The sequence below is a fragment of the Zalophus californianus genome, chromosome 7 (assembly GCF_009762305.2).
Source record: "Zalophus californianus isolate mZalCal1 chromosome 7, mZalCal1.pri.v2, whole genome shotgun sequence".
NCBI lineage: Eukaryota > Metazoa > Chordata > Mammalia > Carnivora > Otariidae > Zalophus > Zalophus californianus.
In genome coordinates, this window is record NC_045601.1 from 93,011,145 (window position 1) to 93,029,741 (window position 18,597).

Below are 18,597 nucleotides of genomic sequence, written 5' to 3' on the forward strand. Positions count from 1 at the left end.
TATTTCATTCTTCTGTGTTACTCAGTTCTAGTTTTACACAGTTCCATTTAAGACGCTTCAGTAAATTATTGATCCCCCAAATTTCTCTTTTACAGCATATGATTCAGCATTTTCAAATTCACTGTTTAGATGCAACTTCAATACACAAGAAAAATCTTCTTGCCCATTTTCTATTAAGAAAACATTTTAATCCTCTTTATTCTGCAAAGATGAAGCTTACTTTTCTCTAGAACATTTTGCAAACCTTTCCAACTCAGTTCTTCTTCAGCACCAGGGAACTCTATTTTTACATTCCTTTTTCATAATTCCTCAGTACACCTCTGGGTAAATGTGACATGGCTAGCTATTAGGTAATAGCTTTGTTTAGGCATAAATGTAAAAAATACATCAGTTTTACATTTGGTCTTCATAACTGTATTGGTTGGAGTCTCAAAAGGAAAAAGAGCACAATCAAAGGTAATGATTAACAGATGTTTATAGAAGAGGATATTTACAAAGTATGGTCAGTGTTAAGGGAAACTAACAAGGAACAAAGAGATGTCCAGCGATAGTAATAGTGAGGAGCCTTACTACTCCTGAGCCTAAAAGGCCAAGGAGTAGTAAGGCCAAAAGAGAGACTTTCATCTTTAGAAGATGGCTGCCAGACAAGAGCTGTGTCCTATAACAGAGGAACATAGTGCCAAACTAATGTGCAGCAGTGAAGGAGCCTGGAAAATAAGCACTCTGGTTTCTCTGTCCTGTTCTCCAGTTATTTCAATTGTCTCTCATTGGCCAAATCGAACCAGAAGCCAAAGGGAAAGAGCACAGAGACATCAAGTTCCATAGACTCAGGGGCACAAACTAGGACAAAGAAAAATAGTCAGGGGATCTGAATGGACAAATGGAGACTCTCCAGAACAATAGTTAATATACAACATTTCAGTCCAGTTTGTTATCATAAAATATAACCACAAACATGAAGTCACTGCTCGAGTTTTATCATATACTTGTTTGAGAGAAACAGTATCTCTGATGCTACATTTTGGCTCATTTAAACATCTGTAAAAATCTATAGGTTATCTCTAAATTAATCCCCATAGTTATAAACACTATTTTCTTAAATCCTTGTGCCTAATATAATAACTGGCTTGAAATGTTCTTTGATGTTATTCCACCAAAGTGTGGGTACATCATAGGTTTGGCTTAAGAATGAAATAAGATAATGGATATAACACATTTATCATGGTTATTGGCACATCACAAACATTCAATAAGTATTGATTAACATGTTTATGGCTTTCCTTGAGGAATGCTACAATCAACTACATTATGAAACGTCTCTGAATGTATGGCTACATGGAGTTGAGAATCTATGTGGAGTGCCATAAAAAAGTTAATTTCACATGTTTTTACATATTTTATAAGTACATGTAAGTGTATTTATCTGTAAATATATGCTTTTTTCATATTAAGAATGTTACAAATTTTAAAATTATCTTTCAGTTTGCTTCTTAGACAAGAAAGTTCATAGTCAAATGTGCTCTCAGAAACCTTTTGGTATCTCTGTGCTTGACACATCTGTAGGCACTAATTTTTAAACTATTTTGTAATGTTTGGTACAGTATTTTATTGTATGATTTTATTTGTAAAAGTTCCCTTTGTAAATTTAAAAGAGTTTTAAACATATCAATGAATACATCTTCCTGAGACTCAGGGTTTAGTTATGTGCAGACTTAGGAAGATGTCTGTCTTGCTTCCATCCATTTTAGTATAAGAATTAGGAGTACAATTAATACTTGTCAAATTGAAAAGATCCTCAACTATTGTAGCTATTTTTCTAATTTATGCATGCAACAGTAGATTTTTCTTAGAATTTTTTGCAATGACAAATATGAGACAATTTAAAATTTTTGAATTCTTGATAAATGCTAATACATGAGTCCAGACTGTACAATAAGACTAGATAATGTAGTAGCTGCCCACAGGATTTCTAACTTGTATTCTGGTGATTATTAATTTAAATAAAGTAATCCTTTTTTAATGGTCATATTTTACAAGAATGGTTAATATGTTACTCTGTAAAGAATAAGATATCAAATTCATAGAAAAATCGCTTTTTATTTAAAATGTGAGATTTTAAAAAAATATAGCATACTAAAAAACATGGTGAAATGTTTTCATTCTCTTCATACAGAGAAATCCAAGACCTACTTTATTCACAGTGGACAGACAGTTATGGATCATAGTGAATTATTGTCTGTGCTTAGTTCATGATTTAAAGCAATTATTTTTAAATATGTTGCACAGAATTTAATGGTAGACCTTGCCACAATGATTATCATCCTTTTGCAAGTCAGAGGGGAATGAAGTTTGCCTATGGACAAGTAAGATATTAATTATAAAAATTCTGAGAAGAAATCAGTTAAAAATATAGCTGACTTTGTCTCTATGAGCAAGTCTCTCAACAATGACATACAAAAATGTTCCCTTTTAGTAGCAAATGCAAAATATATTGATTTTTCTCTGAAGTATGTCATTTGCCATTTTGCATCAAAGCACTTTAAAACCTTTTAACACCACGGAAGTAGAACCTAAGTACATTAAGTGTACTTTCTGTGGTGTAATTTTCTTCAGAATATTAGACCTTAGGTACAGAATAATTATTACATTTCATGCACACTTTCATGAATTTAGTAAATTTTTCTTTCAATTCCTGCCATAACTTCTATGGTATAAGTAATCACAAAGAAGTCCTATTTCCCTTCTTCTGATAAAGAGTAAATTATAAATTAAGATGCTTTGCTTTTAAAAGTCAAATCATCAGCAGTTTCATCTTTATTTTGGGGAAAATGGTTAAAACTTCTACAGGTACCTAGAGATGAAGTCATATTTGAAGATTTTAACACTTGATAATTCAAATAATAAAAACTGCTTTACATGACTAATAACATAAGTATGTTTTAAACCTCTGATAAATCTGTCACCTCTGATAAATATGTTAAGAACCTTAATAAAATATAAGAAACTACACACACTCCCCACATAAGCTTATTTTATATTCTTGTTCATTACTTGTATATTATTTTATGATATTGGTCATAGGATTCTAAATCTATCACTTGGAATTCACATTTAGGCTGTATTATGTTCATAAAATATGCCAAGGTGTTATGTGGTCATAATGAATTACGAAACTACTGAATACTACTTTATGTGATTTTGCAAAAGGTGTCATGCAAATATTCTTAACAGCATTTATTAAGTCACTTTGCTGAAGACAACCAAAAATGCCACTGTAAGTATGTTACACAGGCATCTTCAAATGTGTAGTAAGATGTATTTTTCCTTATGTTTCAGACATTTAGAAAGATAAATGTTATATTTCTTATTTTTTTCAATCCGGGAGATACTGTGCCTGTTGATGTACATTTCTTATGTATTCCATTTGTGCGCCAAGCTCATATTGCCTTATGACTTACTAGATTGTCACTTATTCATTCATCAATGCATTCCTTCCATCAGTTAATTGAGTATCTAATATGTGTTGAGCTGCCATGTGTCAAAGTGGCTAATTAGGACAGTAAGACTGAAGGTAACATTTATATTTTTATTCACTTATGACAATGCAATCAAGGGGCCAAAAATGGTGCCAACCATTTTTCTCCACAGAATGACACTGGGTGAAGGTTAAATGGATACAACACAAGTGGGGGGATTTGTGTCCACATGAAGGAGCCCTAACAAAAGACTCCTTTTTGTGGACATGGAGACCTGGGCCGGGGGGGCGGGTGTGGAAGACGGAGAAAGGCTAGAAGTGGAAATTACAAAATCAGAACTGGGATAAAGGCTTCATTCAAGTCCCCAGATAAGAAGTTCTTGAGGTACCTAGCACTAGAAATTCAAGTGTGTGTAGGAGTATGACTGGCCTGGTGGGCCTGAGTCCTTGACTGCAACTCCTTCCAATAAAATGCAGTTCAGTAGCTGTGCACCAGCTCTGTTGTGGCAATGGCAGCTTCACAAGAAGCCTGCCAGGCAAAGCCTTTTACTTGCCCATGGTCAGGCCTCAAAGATCATACATAAGATTTTGACCTGGAGCTGGACTTCTTGCTATGTGATGTGCACTAATAAGAATAAAAGGACACACTTGCCCTTCAGGAAATTAAATTTTCTCAAATATAACACTTTTTTCTCAAAACCAAAAATACATTCTTTAGTAATAAATTCTACAACTGATACGAGATGTTCGGCAAGACCTTGACATGTATCTTCATTTGCTTATTTATTTCTTTGTTCACTCAGCAAGTACTATTTAACACCTGCTCTAGTTTAGTCACCTTGTCAGGCCCTGGAGATGCAATACTGAACATAATAGACTTGCCTACACCCTTAAGTTCCTGTTATTTACAGAATTATGTCAAGATTCTTTAACCTAAAGCATTTGGATCTCTTAATTGTATGACTCCAAACTAATTCTCTACTGAAAGGACTTCTAAATGAACATCTATAATAAACCCCTTTTCCCATACTTCACCACAACCAGCACAACCTATTGATCTTTTAACACAAATTAGTGATTTGTTTCATGTACCTTGACTTTCATGAACATCTACTTAACTCCCAACCTCACCATTTGGTAACATCTCTTCATCTTCACACAACCGTTGTTACTCTTTATCATAATGTGTGTTGTATTAATTATACCTTAATCTTATTACTATATAGAATCCTAGATCTGTTGAGATTAGACTAGTTCTGCCTTTTGGAATCTTGAATAGCATGTTTGTTAGTTAGTGCTGGGTGTATAGTAAGAACACAATGTATATCTGTGTAATTTCATTCAATATGGTTTTTTAGCAGATAAGAAAACTCATTTATCCAAAAATTTAGTTTTTAGTACATGAGGGCTAACAAACGTAGGGGGTTTAAATGAACATAGATATTCCAGATTAATTTCATTAATAAAACACATTGAGATGTTGGAGAGGAACCATGCACACATGGACTACATTCACACAGAAATGAGAATTAAAGTATAAGAATAACAACAAAAAATCCATATTCAAAACTGACCAAAAATAAAGAAAAATCCCTCATTGCTCTGAAAAGAGAGAGATTAGTTATTGCCAGGCAACTGGCATGGTGTTACGTGGAAATTAGAGCATGTGCATAATCTTCTGGGTCTGGAAACTGAACGCAAGGGCTCTATTACCTACAGAAGGACAATAGATTACCTTAATCAAGTCTATCTTAATATGACCATAGCGCTGATCTGGAATTGTGTTCACTGCATAAAGCCTGGGACACGAAGAGTTACCCACTAGGAAAATGGGATCAGGAAAATCATGCCAATCAGGCAAGAAAGAGTTTAATCCTTACAGGAGTTATGGTGGAGGAAAAGCCATCTATATGAAATTGAAATCCCAATCCTGTGCCAAAAATGTTGAGATCTAGATATGTATTCATATGGTATATGAACCTTAAGTCATTAACATCATCATAAAATGTAAATATTTATAAATATTTATTATTATAGTATAAAAATGTTCATATTTATAAAATCCAAGTCTGACTCTCACTTTCTCTCAATGTCCTCTCCCTGCCACTTTCTCTCTCTTACACACACACAAGCTCATTTTAAATAATTAAAGGAAGAAAATATGTAATCAAAATAATAATTTAAAGTAAGTATGGAAGAGTGATTCTAAAAATGAAATTCAAAAACTTGTGGGGATGTTAAACAGCAAAATTGACATAGCCAAACATAAACAGTGAACTAGCTTAGCTGAGAAAATTTACTAGGGTATAGCTAGAAATGTTGAAACTATGACAAAGTGTTTAGAGTCCTGAAGGATATAATGATAATACTTAGATTATTCCTAATAGCAGCTTTAGAAGAAGAAAAAAGAGTACATATATATATATGTGTGTGTATATAGATATGTGTGTGTGTGTGTAGTTAATAAACACCTAGTTAATAAACACATCCATCACCTCACATACTTTTTGTGTGTGAGAACATGTAAGTTATACTTTCTTAGCAAATTTCAATTATAAAATGTATTGTTATCAACTACAGTCACCATATTTTACATTAGATTGTCAGACTTAGCCATCTTATAGCTGGAAGTTTGTACATGTTTACCCCAACCTCAAAAGAGTATATTTAACCACATAATGACTAAAAATCTGTGATACAGCTCTAGCCAGACATACTTAGCCATGAATTCATATATTGAAAAACAAAACACTAAAAATTATTTAGTTAGTCATTTCAAGAATATAGAAAAATAAAGAGTATAAATAAGCAGGAGATAAAAAAATTATGACCAGAAAGGAACATAATAAAATGAAAAAACAATAGAGAGTATCAATAATACTAAAAGGAAAATTTATTGAGAAAAGTTGTCCAAAAAAAATCCTCTGATGATATAGATCAATAAATATTAGGCACCAACAATCGATACCAGGAATAAAAAATGATACATAAGCATAGGTAGTGTCAGGAACTGTGAAGAGTCTGTGTTTTTCATATTCCAAGCTAACATGTTAGCCTGCTGTAATTTACAGGCTGGCAGAAAATACATGACTTTTGAGTCACAGACACACCCAAGCAGGATAAACATTAGCCCATTTTCATCAGTTCCCGTGTCCCCAAGTCTTCAGAGGTGACACAAATAAGACCTTACTGGATGCTTGCATATGCAGTGGGTTGCATTACAGGAGGATAACTGAACCAAAGCACCCCAAAATGTGAGGATTAAGGGGAGAGAGTATGATATTTTAAAATTGTTTCCAATAATCCTTTGGGGGTACTATTAAAATTGTTTTCCTAAGATTATTGAATGTGTAGTTTGAGATAAAGCAAATGAATATACCTGGGATGGATTAGTTTTCTATTGTGTAACAAATTGCCACAAGCATAGTAGCTTAAAATAACACACATTTATTATCTCACAGTTTCTATAAATCAGAAGTCCAAGCATTGCTTAAATGAAAACTAGCTTTCTATTCAATTAGTGTTTGGTCAGAGTTCGTGTTTAAGCCCTCGTGACAGTGAGGCTTCAGCCTTGTGCTGGTGGGTCTGCATGTGGTTTGGGTAATGCTTTCAGGTCTGCCCCGTGTTCTGCTCTGATTGCTCCTAGAAGGGTACAGCCTGGCCCATGTTCATAGCCTTTTTGGCCCGGGAAGTTGACTCTAATCCTCAAACATAGAGTGGAGGTTACTGCAGTAAAAGTGGTCCTATACTTAGTTTGGAACAGTAATGCTCAGAGAGAAAGCAGGGCTTAAGTACAAAGTGATCTGCACTTCTCCCTGTGAGGACAGATATTATTTGGGACAGAGAGTGGAGAAGTACGTGCCTAAGAGTGTTGATGAATAGTGGAGACCTTGGTGGAGAGCAATTAAGAAAAAGCTGAGCTCTATGATAATAATCAAAAGACACAGCAACCAGACATTGAGAGAGACAGAGAAAGACACAGCCAAGAAGAACCCTTCTGCTGTCACAATAAATGCCTATATTAAAAAGGAAGAAAGACGCAAATCAATAAAATAACCTTCCACCTCAAACTAGAAAAAAAAAAACTAAACTAAAACCAAAACAAGCAAAAGGCAGGGAATCATAAAGATTAGAGCAGAAATAAAGGAAATAGAGAATAAAAGAAAAAACAATAGAGAAAATCACCAAAATCAAAAATTGTTTTTTGTATAAAGAGTGGTAAAATTGTCAATTAGCTAGACTGACCAAGAAAAAAAAAAGAGCAGTCAAAGCTATTAAAATCAGGAGAGAAAGTGAGGACATCACTACTGACCTTAGAGTAGTAAAAAAGATCATGAAGGAATATTATAATCAACTGTATGCTAACAAATTAAGTAGCTTAGATGAAATGGAGAAATTGTTAGAAAGGTGCAAATTATCAACAAGGACTCAAGAAGAAATAGAAAATCTGAGTAAAACTATGGCAAGTACAGATTAAAATTAGTAACTAAAAACTTCTCACAAAGAGTATCCCAGGTTCAGATTGTTCACTGATGAATTCTACTAAGCATTCAAAAAAAATAATTTCAATTTTCCTAGCTTTTCCAAAAATTAGAAAAGGAGGGAACACTTCCCAACCATTTTATAAAGCCATCATTCTGTCTATTCTAGACAAAGGCAGCAAAAGAAAAATATCTGGTATTTTCTAGATGCAGAAAATTTTCAGTGAAATACTACAGACCAAATCCAGCAATACATGGAAAGGATTGTACACTCTGAAAAAGTGGAACTAATTCTAAGAATCCAAGTTGGTTTAACATCTGTAGATCAATTAACATAATACATTATCACAATTAATAAAGGACAAAACCATGTGATCATTTCAACAGATGCAGAAAAAGCATTTGACAGAATCCAACACTCTTTCCTGATTAAAAAAAAAACAAAAAACAAAAAACAACCACCCACCAAACTAAGAATATAAAGGAATATTCTCAATGTGAAAGAGGGCAACTATGGAAAATGCATAGTTAACATGATACTCAATACAATGGGATATTATTCAACAATGAAAAGAAAGAATCAAAACATGGATGAACCTTAAAGACATTATACTAAGTGAAAAGAGTCAGTCACTAAAGACCATGTATTGTATGACGCCATTTATATGAAATGTGCAGACCAGGCAAATCTGTAGAGACAGAGGTAGATTTATGGTTATCTAGGTTTAGGGATGTAATAGGGAGTAACTCTAACGGATGTGGGGTTTCTTTAAAGGAGGACTCCAACATTCTAAGATTCAATTTTGACAATGATTACACATCCCTGTGACTATACTATGAATATATTAAATAAGAATATACTAAAAAATATACTATGAGTATACTAAAAAATGAATTGTACACTTTATTGGATGAATTTTATGGTGTGTGAATTATATCTTAATAAATATGTTCAAAATATTCAAATCAATAGCTGACATTTCTGAAGGAGGCATGTCATATAATGAGGACTGGGCAACCATGGCAATTTTAAATTTATCAGCAGCACTCTTTTTTTTCCGTTTTTTTTTTTACTTTTTATTATTATGTTCAATTAGCTAACATATAGTACATCATTAGTTTTTTGTAGTGTTCAACGATTCATTAGTTGCATATAACACCCAATGCTCATCACAACTCATGCCCTCCTTAGTTATCAGCATGACTCTTAAGATAGTCTTTAGCTTGGGGGTGCCTGGGTGGCTCAGTCAGTTAAGTGGCTGCCTTTGGCTCAGGTCATGATCTCAGGGTCCTGGGATGGAGCCCTTCATCGGACTCTCCTCTCAGTCAATGGTGAGTCTGCTTCTCTCTCTCAAAGAAATAAATAAAAAAATCTTTTTAAAAAAAGTCATTAGCTTGGACAGAGTCCATAGGCTTAAAAGAATCAAGTCCAAGCAGAAGAATCATTGAGTAATATATTTTGTTTCTGCTTCTGGTATAGAAGTTTCCTTTCAAATATACAGTACCTTTTATATTTCCTAATACCACTAAACGGGTATGAAGAAGGACTTGAAATTTGGATTTCCTGTTTTCTTTTCTAACAGATCCATATCCGTTTCACAGTTGAGGATTTCAGAAAAGCAGGTAGGAATACTACCTATAGTCGGGTAAGGATTTGCTCACAGTACCCAATCTTTTAACCAATGTTGATCAAATTAATGCTATTTAAATGAATTAATCAAATTAACTTTCTTCTTACTCTACTACTGAATTAATATCTACCCTTAGGGAATTAAGACATATCCTTCCAGAATGATTAGGACTATCCATATTATATACAAGAAAATACTAAACAATACAATAGTTGATTTTTGAGCAGCCGGAGCCTTGAAAAAACTAGATAGCATCTAGGAAACAGAAAAGCAATTAGCTATTTTAAGTTGGAAATAAATGTATGTTTGTTTGTTTTTAAAGATTTTATTTTTAAGTAATCTCCACACCCAATGTGGGGCTTTAACTTACAACCCTGAGGTCAAGATTCGCACAATCTACCAACTGAGCCAGCCAGGTGCCCCTAAATGTATATTTAGAATGTACACTCACTAGGGTCAAAGAACTTTGTTTCATGTGCTTCTCTATCCCCAGTGTCTAGGAGAGTGCCTGGCACATAGCAAATACTGCATAAGCACTTCTTGAATGATTATGTCCTTATCAAGCATAAGCTCATATATTGATTTCATGACATGGTATAGAGAGGAACAAGTCCTATAAAAAACAAACATCTGTAATGTAGACATGTAAACACAGCTTACAAGAGACTTATATGACATTTAAATAAGAGATTTACTTTAGAAATTCAGAATTCTATACGATAAGACCATTGTGGTTTATTTAAAGATTTTTAAAATTCTAAAGTATAAGAATATAGCTGACTTAAAGTAATATTTTAGTGATTATTTGAAAAGCCAAAGAAATATCTTTTAAGTACTAAAAGTGCCAAGATGCTGATAAAAAAAAAGTTATGTTCCTATGTGTCACTGTACTGACTAAACAATCATCTCCCTCTACAAATGACTGTATGATAATCTCATCGTATAGTACTCTAGAAACTTTTATTCAGACAGTTGTACATGCTGAACAAGTTAGTGTTTGGGTTTGAACTGTGGTTATAATTCAGATTAGGGCTGTTTGTTAATGATACGTTTCACTTAATGATGGTGATTTAAATGTATCTTTCCAAATAAAAATAAGTTTAGCTTGGAGAAGGTGCCCCTAGAGTTGTATAAATACGGCAAAGACATGGCTCAGAAAACATTTAAGGATGTTCCACACAGGATGAAAAACATGTAAAACACGACCAAAGTCTCTTCAGTTGTCTATGAAAGCAGAATATGATTTACACACATAAATGCTGAAATATTAATAGTAAAGAATTATTTATAGCAGAACAAATGGGACATGAATTGTGTATGTGTTTAAAATTATTAAATTATTTACATTATTAAAATTATTAAAATTTTGGGTGCCTGGGTGGCTCAGTTGGTTAAGCGACTGCCTTCGGCTCAGGTCATGATCCTGGAGTCCCGGGATCGAGTCCCACATCGGGCTCCCTGCTCAGCAGGGAGTCTGCTTCTCCCTCTGACCCTCTTCCCTCTCATGCTCTCTATCTCTCATTCTCTCTTTCTCTCAAATAAATAAATAAAATCTTTAAAAAAATAAAATTATTAAAATTTAAAATTGTTAAATTATTTATGTTACTAAAATTCACATCCAATCATTTTTATCAGCATATTCTCAAGTTTTTTTGCTGTCTATAAAACACGGACTATCCTGTAAAATGGTAAAATGTTGGGTGACTTTTTAACCTAGATCATGTTATTTGGAAACTTCAGAGACTAATATTGATTAAGTGCAAGGTATACCAAATCACCACATTTTCAAAGGACTCACATTTTTATACTTGGTATAAACGGATTCTTCTCCAACTATGTTTGCTTCCTTCAAATTCAAATATTTCCCTCTAAAGAGTGCAATCCCCAGTGGGAATTTGGGATCTCATGGCAAGCAAGAGTAATTGCTGCTTATATTTTTGGTAGGCCTTTTTATTTAAACTCTTTTAATTCATGTATGTGTTGACATTTACTGTTATATTTTGAAATGTTGAGTAAATTCTGAGATGAAATCTACTGTAATGATTGGTATGTTAGCACAGAATCAAAATTGTTCCTAATTGCCAAATCCAATGAATAACCATTCATTGGAAAACCATTGTTTTTCTCAGTCTAGTCTACCTCCATTTGTAGCCTCTGCTAAAATTATTGCTTCCTCATTTCTCCATCTCTTGACTTACTCCTTCCGTTCCTCACATTTCAGTCAGCAAGATGCCTTGAGAGTAAAAGTTGGTCATGCCATAGTTCACTTCCCCCATCCTCTACCCTTTGCCAGGTTAGATGCTTCAAATGCTTAATATGGCTTTTACCTCAGATCAAAATTCTCAACAGGGTCATAAGTACCTGAATATTTTCTCTATGTCTGTCTCCCTTCCAGCCACATGTCTTACACCTCCAAAGGGAATTTCTTGCAATTTATCAAAACTTGTCATGTTCTTGGGGTTTTTTCATATGTTATTCCTTCTGCCTGGAAAGTCTCCATTAGAACTCTCTCATCTTCTGCCCCTGCCCCAAGCTCTCCATACATCCCATCTCTGTTTCAATGGTAGGTCCCAGGAAGAGTTTTCTAATGACTCCAGCTTCACATTTCCGTGGAATCCTAAACTTCTCCTAGTATGATTCTTGGTACATAATTGTCACTTGATATGTATTTGGGGATTAAGTAATTTATTTTTAAAAATCTAGCTTTCTTTTGTTTTCCTCATCTTCTTGTACTCCGCCAGAAGCTAGTCCTTTGCCCCCTTCCTTATTTTCTCTTCTAAATGTAAGTGCTCCTCAGACTTCTCTCCTGGGCTTTTTTTTTTTCTTTATCCCTCTCCCTTAGTAATTTTTTGACTTTAAGTAGCACTTCTATGTAGAGAATTGCTAGACCTGTATTTTCATATTTCTCTTTCAGTGTCTATCCCTATGTGGCTACTAGATTTCTCCATTTGGAGGGCATCCGAAATAGAATATACCACAAATTTCCTTCTACAACTTTTGCTCCTGTCTTCCACAGTTTTATTAATGATACAATATGTTTTCAATCCTCTGGATGTAGACTATATTTTGATTACTAATTCACTCCCCTTCCTTCGTATTCCCCCAGTTGAATAAATTGCCAGGTCTTATTGCGGGTACTACCCAGTCTCTCTTTCACTTCCTCTCTTCTATTTTCAGTGATCACCATTTTATGCTCCATTATCATTTATCAAGGTTACACCAACTTCCAATGGGCTCCTCCATCTTTAGTTTCTCCCCACTCCACTACATCTTTCCCAATCTTCTTTTTTGAGCTTTCTTATGTCCCTGCCTTTTTCCCATGCCCAGCTTCTGCCTCCCTGTTCAAGATTCAGCAAAAATATCAAACTTTCTAACTTTCCCAATATGGGGAAACAAATTCTTCTTCCTTTGAATTCTTGCAGCACTTGCAGTACTTCTGTTATGGCATTTACCAGCTTCTTTTAAAAATTTTAACAGTTAAGATACATTCCCTTTTCCCAGTATAAGTTTCCTGAAAGAAGTATTTATATCTGGTTTGCTTTGTATCCTCCTACATTTCACAAGTTCTGGGTGCTAAACCAATGTGTTTAATAAAGAACTGAATTGATTCCATCCTTGATTTTATATAAATATGTTTTTGAATGGCATTTAGTTTATGACAACATATTGATATTATAGTGAATTCTAAAACACTCTCTCCCCACCATCGTTTTCTTGAATACTTATCATTGTCTATTTTGTTAAATTGAAAGTGGTCTTCTTTGATAGAGTTCTCTGTAAATTCCAAATGGTATTATTTAATTCTACAGACATAGCTTGATATTTTTGTAGTTGAATAAAGCTCTGTTCCCTTGCTCACCAACGTCTTTTGATGATTGCTGAGATGAGTACCTGAAGTGTTGTTTTTTCCTGGCTATTTATACAGGAAGAATATTTTTTGATCTGCAACTGTGGTCTCTCTTTGTGCAATCTGCGCAGATTTGTTTAACTTTGTTTTAATAGTGACAAACACAAGAGTAGAATACTAAAGGATGACTTAATATTGAATTCCCAAACACAGAACAGCAAGGAGCTCTGTCAATTCCTACTGATTAAGAAGGGGATTCATACTCAAATCAGGAATAGGCTGGAGATGAAAATGGTGTTCAAATATAAATATAAAGAAATGTGAGGTCAAGAGTAATTTGAGGATCAGGAAATGAGGGAGTTCAGACCCAGTTGTGGCATATGAAAGAAGAAGAATAGGTGAGGCCAGCAGCAGAGACTAGTAGCTCAGAGATTCTTCACAAGTGGCCCTAGTGATCGACCCTGCCCTTCCATCACAAAGCAGATGTAATCTTAGTGCCCACAAAAAGAGACCTGAGGCTAGGTGAATTGCCATTCTATTTAAGAAACAGAGCTGCTGGAATTAGTTTACAAACATTTCATTAGAAAAATGCCACATGTATAAAAAAAAGGTTTATTTCATACAAGTATTGATGAAATGTTATTAATCGTGAAGACATACAATAATCGAGAAGAAAGGATATAAAAAGGAGACTGTGGATTCTGGGGTATCCTATACTTAGAGGATGAATTGGTAAACTTTGAAATACATATACCCAATATTATTGAAGTTTATTTTCACCTAATTTTAAACTGTTCTTGGGTTTACTATGTTAAAAATGTCCCTAGGGGAGCCTGGATGGCTCAGTAGGTTAGGTGTCTGCCTTTGGCTCAGGTCATGATCCCAGGGGGTCCTGGGATGCAGCCTCACCCAGGGAGCCTGTTTCTCCCTCTCCTCCCCACTTGTGCTCTCTCTCTCTCTCTCACTATCTCTGTCTCTATCTCTCTCAAATAAATAAATAAATTCTTTAAAAAAATCCCTGAAATATTTTTCTTAAAATGTCCCCAGTTTTGTGAAAAGCACTTGCTTTGCCACAAATTATATTTTGTAGCTTTACAAATCCATTGAAATGTGTTCCTTTGGTTAATAGTACTTGACGTGATTTAAATATTTCCTTTTAGAAAAGAATTAAAAATCTGATTAAAATTGCTCAAAAGGCTTTTTGAATATAAAAGTCATTGCAAAACAACTGTTCAGTGACTTAGCATAAATGAATTTGACATATACGTGCATGTATTACTATCTTTATTCTCCCCATTTACAGATAAGAAAAATGAAGCTAAGGGACAGTTAAGTAATTCAGCCAAATTTTCGTAGCTAGTCAATTATAAACCCGTGTAATCTGGCTTCAGAACACGCTCTTAAGCATTACGCTCTACTTGTTCACTGATGTTGGGACATTTTACTTATCCAGATAGTAATTGGGGAAAAAAGTTTTCTGAGCCATTCTCCACAGTTGGCTCCAAAAACTGCAGATATTATGGAAGTAATAAAATAATATGAGCAAACTTAAAGTATGATAAATACTTGTTTGCAAAAGCGAATTGTAGATTGTCTATTTACAAATTTTAAAAACATATTAAAAGGACTGCATGCTTAAAATAATGTTATATAATTAATGTTACTCATAAAAGATACTTTCCATCAGTTTACGTTAAATCTCTGATTATACAGCACCTTCATTCTGTTTTATGATTGTGTTCTATTTCAAAAAGTAGAGTTTGTGAACGAATTTAAAAGGATGTCTCCTTTACAGTTTCAGACAATTGGTTTCAAATTGATCATTGGTTAGAAATGAAGCCACGGTATTGAAATAGAATTTTTAGGAAATGTGTCACAATAGCCAAGGCAAGGAAGAGAAACTTCTCAAGAGTATGGCCTATGTATGTATTTTGTCAATAACCTATCCTCAGCCAGGATTGTGTGAAATGCTATCTCTTTCCTTTCAGTCATAAGCATTCCCAATGGAGACATCACTTTGAGTGCTTTGGTATTTTTCTTTTTGATGTTTTACTACTACCAGTAAGGGGCAAGAAGGTTCTGTAACAGAGTATTAAAGAAGTTCAGTCATAATTTACTTAACTGGAATTGATCTATTTGATTTTTTAAGTTATTTAACATTTAATGCATTCAAAGAATATGTGTAATTTTCATGTAGAGCATAAAACAAAATAAAACGGATACTCATCAACCCCTAAGTTAAAGTCTATAATATTATCTATTACTTGACATCACCTGTATGTTTTCCTTTGATCACATTCTCTACTATCCATTCACAGAGGTTACCAAGGCCTTGAATTTTGTCTTTATTATTACACCTGTTATTTGAGGACTAGATTACTTAAGCATTTATTCATAAATAAAACATTATTAATTTTGCTTATTGGGTTTTATAAAAATACTGTCATATATCTAGAGCTTGAATTTTTAGCTCAAAATTTTATTTCTAGGATTTAATAATGAAATTTCATGTAGTTACAGGCAATTTATGTTCACTGCTGTAAATATTCCACTATCAATATGTCACAGTTTACTAAATCGTTTGTACCAATGTCACGGTTCTGGGAGGAAAATAGGATCTACTCTCTATATAATATTACAATCTATAATTTAGAACTAGCATGATGTTGGAAGAGATGAATGATGGGACTGTAGGAAAATTGCCACCCATGGGCAGTGAAGAGTTGACCCTGAAGTTTGCCAGAACTTAGAACCGGAAGCTTGGAGAGATCTGTGGGACTCCTGTATCCATACCGTGGGAGCTCATGTAGAGATCAGTAAAACAGCCATGCTGAACACCATGATTTGCCAAGAATAATGGACTCCAATTCATGTTCATCTTCTGCATCTCATGCAACTTCCTGTTATTGACAAAATCCACAAAAGGAAGCATACGTGGAAGGGGATCTAGGAAACATAGACATAAAGTGTTGGTATGGGGTTAAGTTGGCAGCATACCATTCTTGATTTGATGGCTTTTCCCCAATTATTTTTGCTCTTACAAGCTTTGAGACTTTTAATATTCTTGTACATGTGCTAAGACTTCTCTACAGAATATACCTAGGAATGGAATTGCTGAGACATAGGGTAAATACATTTACAGATCTGTAAAACAATGCCGAAATGGTTGTATCTTTTACATTCTTATAAGCAGGATATATGAGTCTTTGTGGCTCCACATTCTGACCCATGTTTGGTTTCTGACTTCTTCATTTCTACCATCACAGTGTGTATAAAATGCTATATCATTGTCATCTTAACTTTGTTTAAATTCTATGAGGTTGAAATTTTCATACATTTTTCTTTTGCAATTCTTTCTTCAATAATATTCACGATTTTATCTTTTATCTATTACGCTGTCTTTTCCTTACCGCTTTATACTTGTTTTTCTAACCTAATACTTTCTTGGTAACATGTACTGTAAATAGTTTTCAAATTTGTGACATGTTTTCCTCTTCTTTGTAGTGTATTTTAATAAGAAGATATACTTACTTTTAATCAAACTTATTTTACAGTTAGTATATTTTTATGTCTTGTTTTAGAACTCTTAGGCATTATTTCCCCTATATTTTTGTTAGAAATTCTAAAATTTTGCCTTTCACTCCTAAATCTATAATCCATCTATATTTATTTATTTTTTGTTATGGTGTAGGAAGCAATTTCATTATTCTTACTATGGATAGCCAATCATGCTCTGTATTAGATAGTCCCTTCTTTCCTTAGTATATTAGATTCCTATTATTTCTGTAATAGTTAACACAAACTTAGCGGCTTAAAACAAAACAGATTTGTTATTTTACAGTTATGAAGGTCAGAAGTCTAAAATGGTTCTCATGGGTTAAAATTAAGGTGTCCATAAAGCTGCATTCTTTCTGGAGGCTTTAAGGGAGAATCTGTTCCTTGACTCCTACAGCTTGTAGAAGCTACCCTTATTCTTTGGCTCACAGCTCCCTTCCATCTTCAAAGCCAACACTTGCATCACTCCCTCTGACTCTGTTCCTTTCTTCTTTAATTTATAAGGACATTGGGCACACTTGGATAATCCAGGATAATCTCTTCATCTCAAGATTCCTAATTTTGTCATAGTTGCAAAGTCCCTTTTGTAGGAGAACGTATTTACAGATCCTGGGTATTGGGGCATGGACATCTTTAGGGGGCCATTATTCTGCCTTCGTGATCTATACTGCCCCCTGTGTCATATATCATTTAAACATAAATAAGAGTCTGTTTCTGGATTCTGGATTCCATTGCTCTATTTTCTTACTGTGTTCCAGGACTATACAGAATCACACTATCATAATTAATGATAGTGACTCTTTATAATGACTCTTTGTATGTGATAGGCATAATCCTTAACTTGTTCTTCTGCTTCTGAATGTTTTGGCTATTTTTGGACTTTGACCTTTTCATACAAATCGTACAACCAATTGGTAAGTTGATCCAAATCCTATTTTAATTAGATTTTAATTAGAACTGTATAGAACCTATAGATATAATTGAAAATACTAGAAATTGAGACTCCCTGTCCATGAACGTAATCTGTCTCTCAATCCATTTATATCCATTTGACAGCTTTATTAATCTTTTTTCTATATTCTCTGTAAAGGTTTTGATTATACACAATTAAATTTATTCTTAGAAAATCTTATTTATTTTTTACTGATGCCATAAATGGTATCTCTCTCTTTTTAAAATTACTAATTATATGTTGCTGATGTACAGAAATACAATTGATTTTTTTATATTGATTTTATATAAAACACCTTGCTAAGCTCTTTTACTGTTTCTAATGATTTTTCTGAAATTACTTTGAGCTTTTTATGTATATAAATCATATAAACCTTGAATGGTATTTTGTTTCTTACTTTCTGACATTTATAACATCTATCTTATTCAATGGCTTAAATCTTCAACGTTGAATAAAACGAGAATGTGCATCTTTACCTTGTTTTTGGTATTATTTTACTATTAAATAAACAATTCTTACTGGTTTTAATAGAAAGCTTCTATTGGGTTAAGGAAGTTTCTTTCATCCTTCAGATGATGTGAGTTTTATAATGATTGAAATTGAATTTTATAAAATTATTTTTCTTATTAAATAAAATGTTAGTTTTTTTTTTTTGT

The 18,597-nt window shown here is 33.6% G+C and overlaps 1 protein-coding gene across 3 annotated transcripts in view; it reads left to right on the forward strand.

Moving 5' to 3' along the window:
- Positions 1-18,597, forward strand: part of KHDRBS2 (KH RNA binding domain containing, signal transduction associated 2) — a 600,281-nt gene that overhangs the window by 176,761 nt on the left and 404,923 nt on the right. The window lies entirely within an intron of this gene.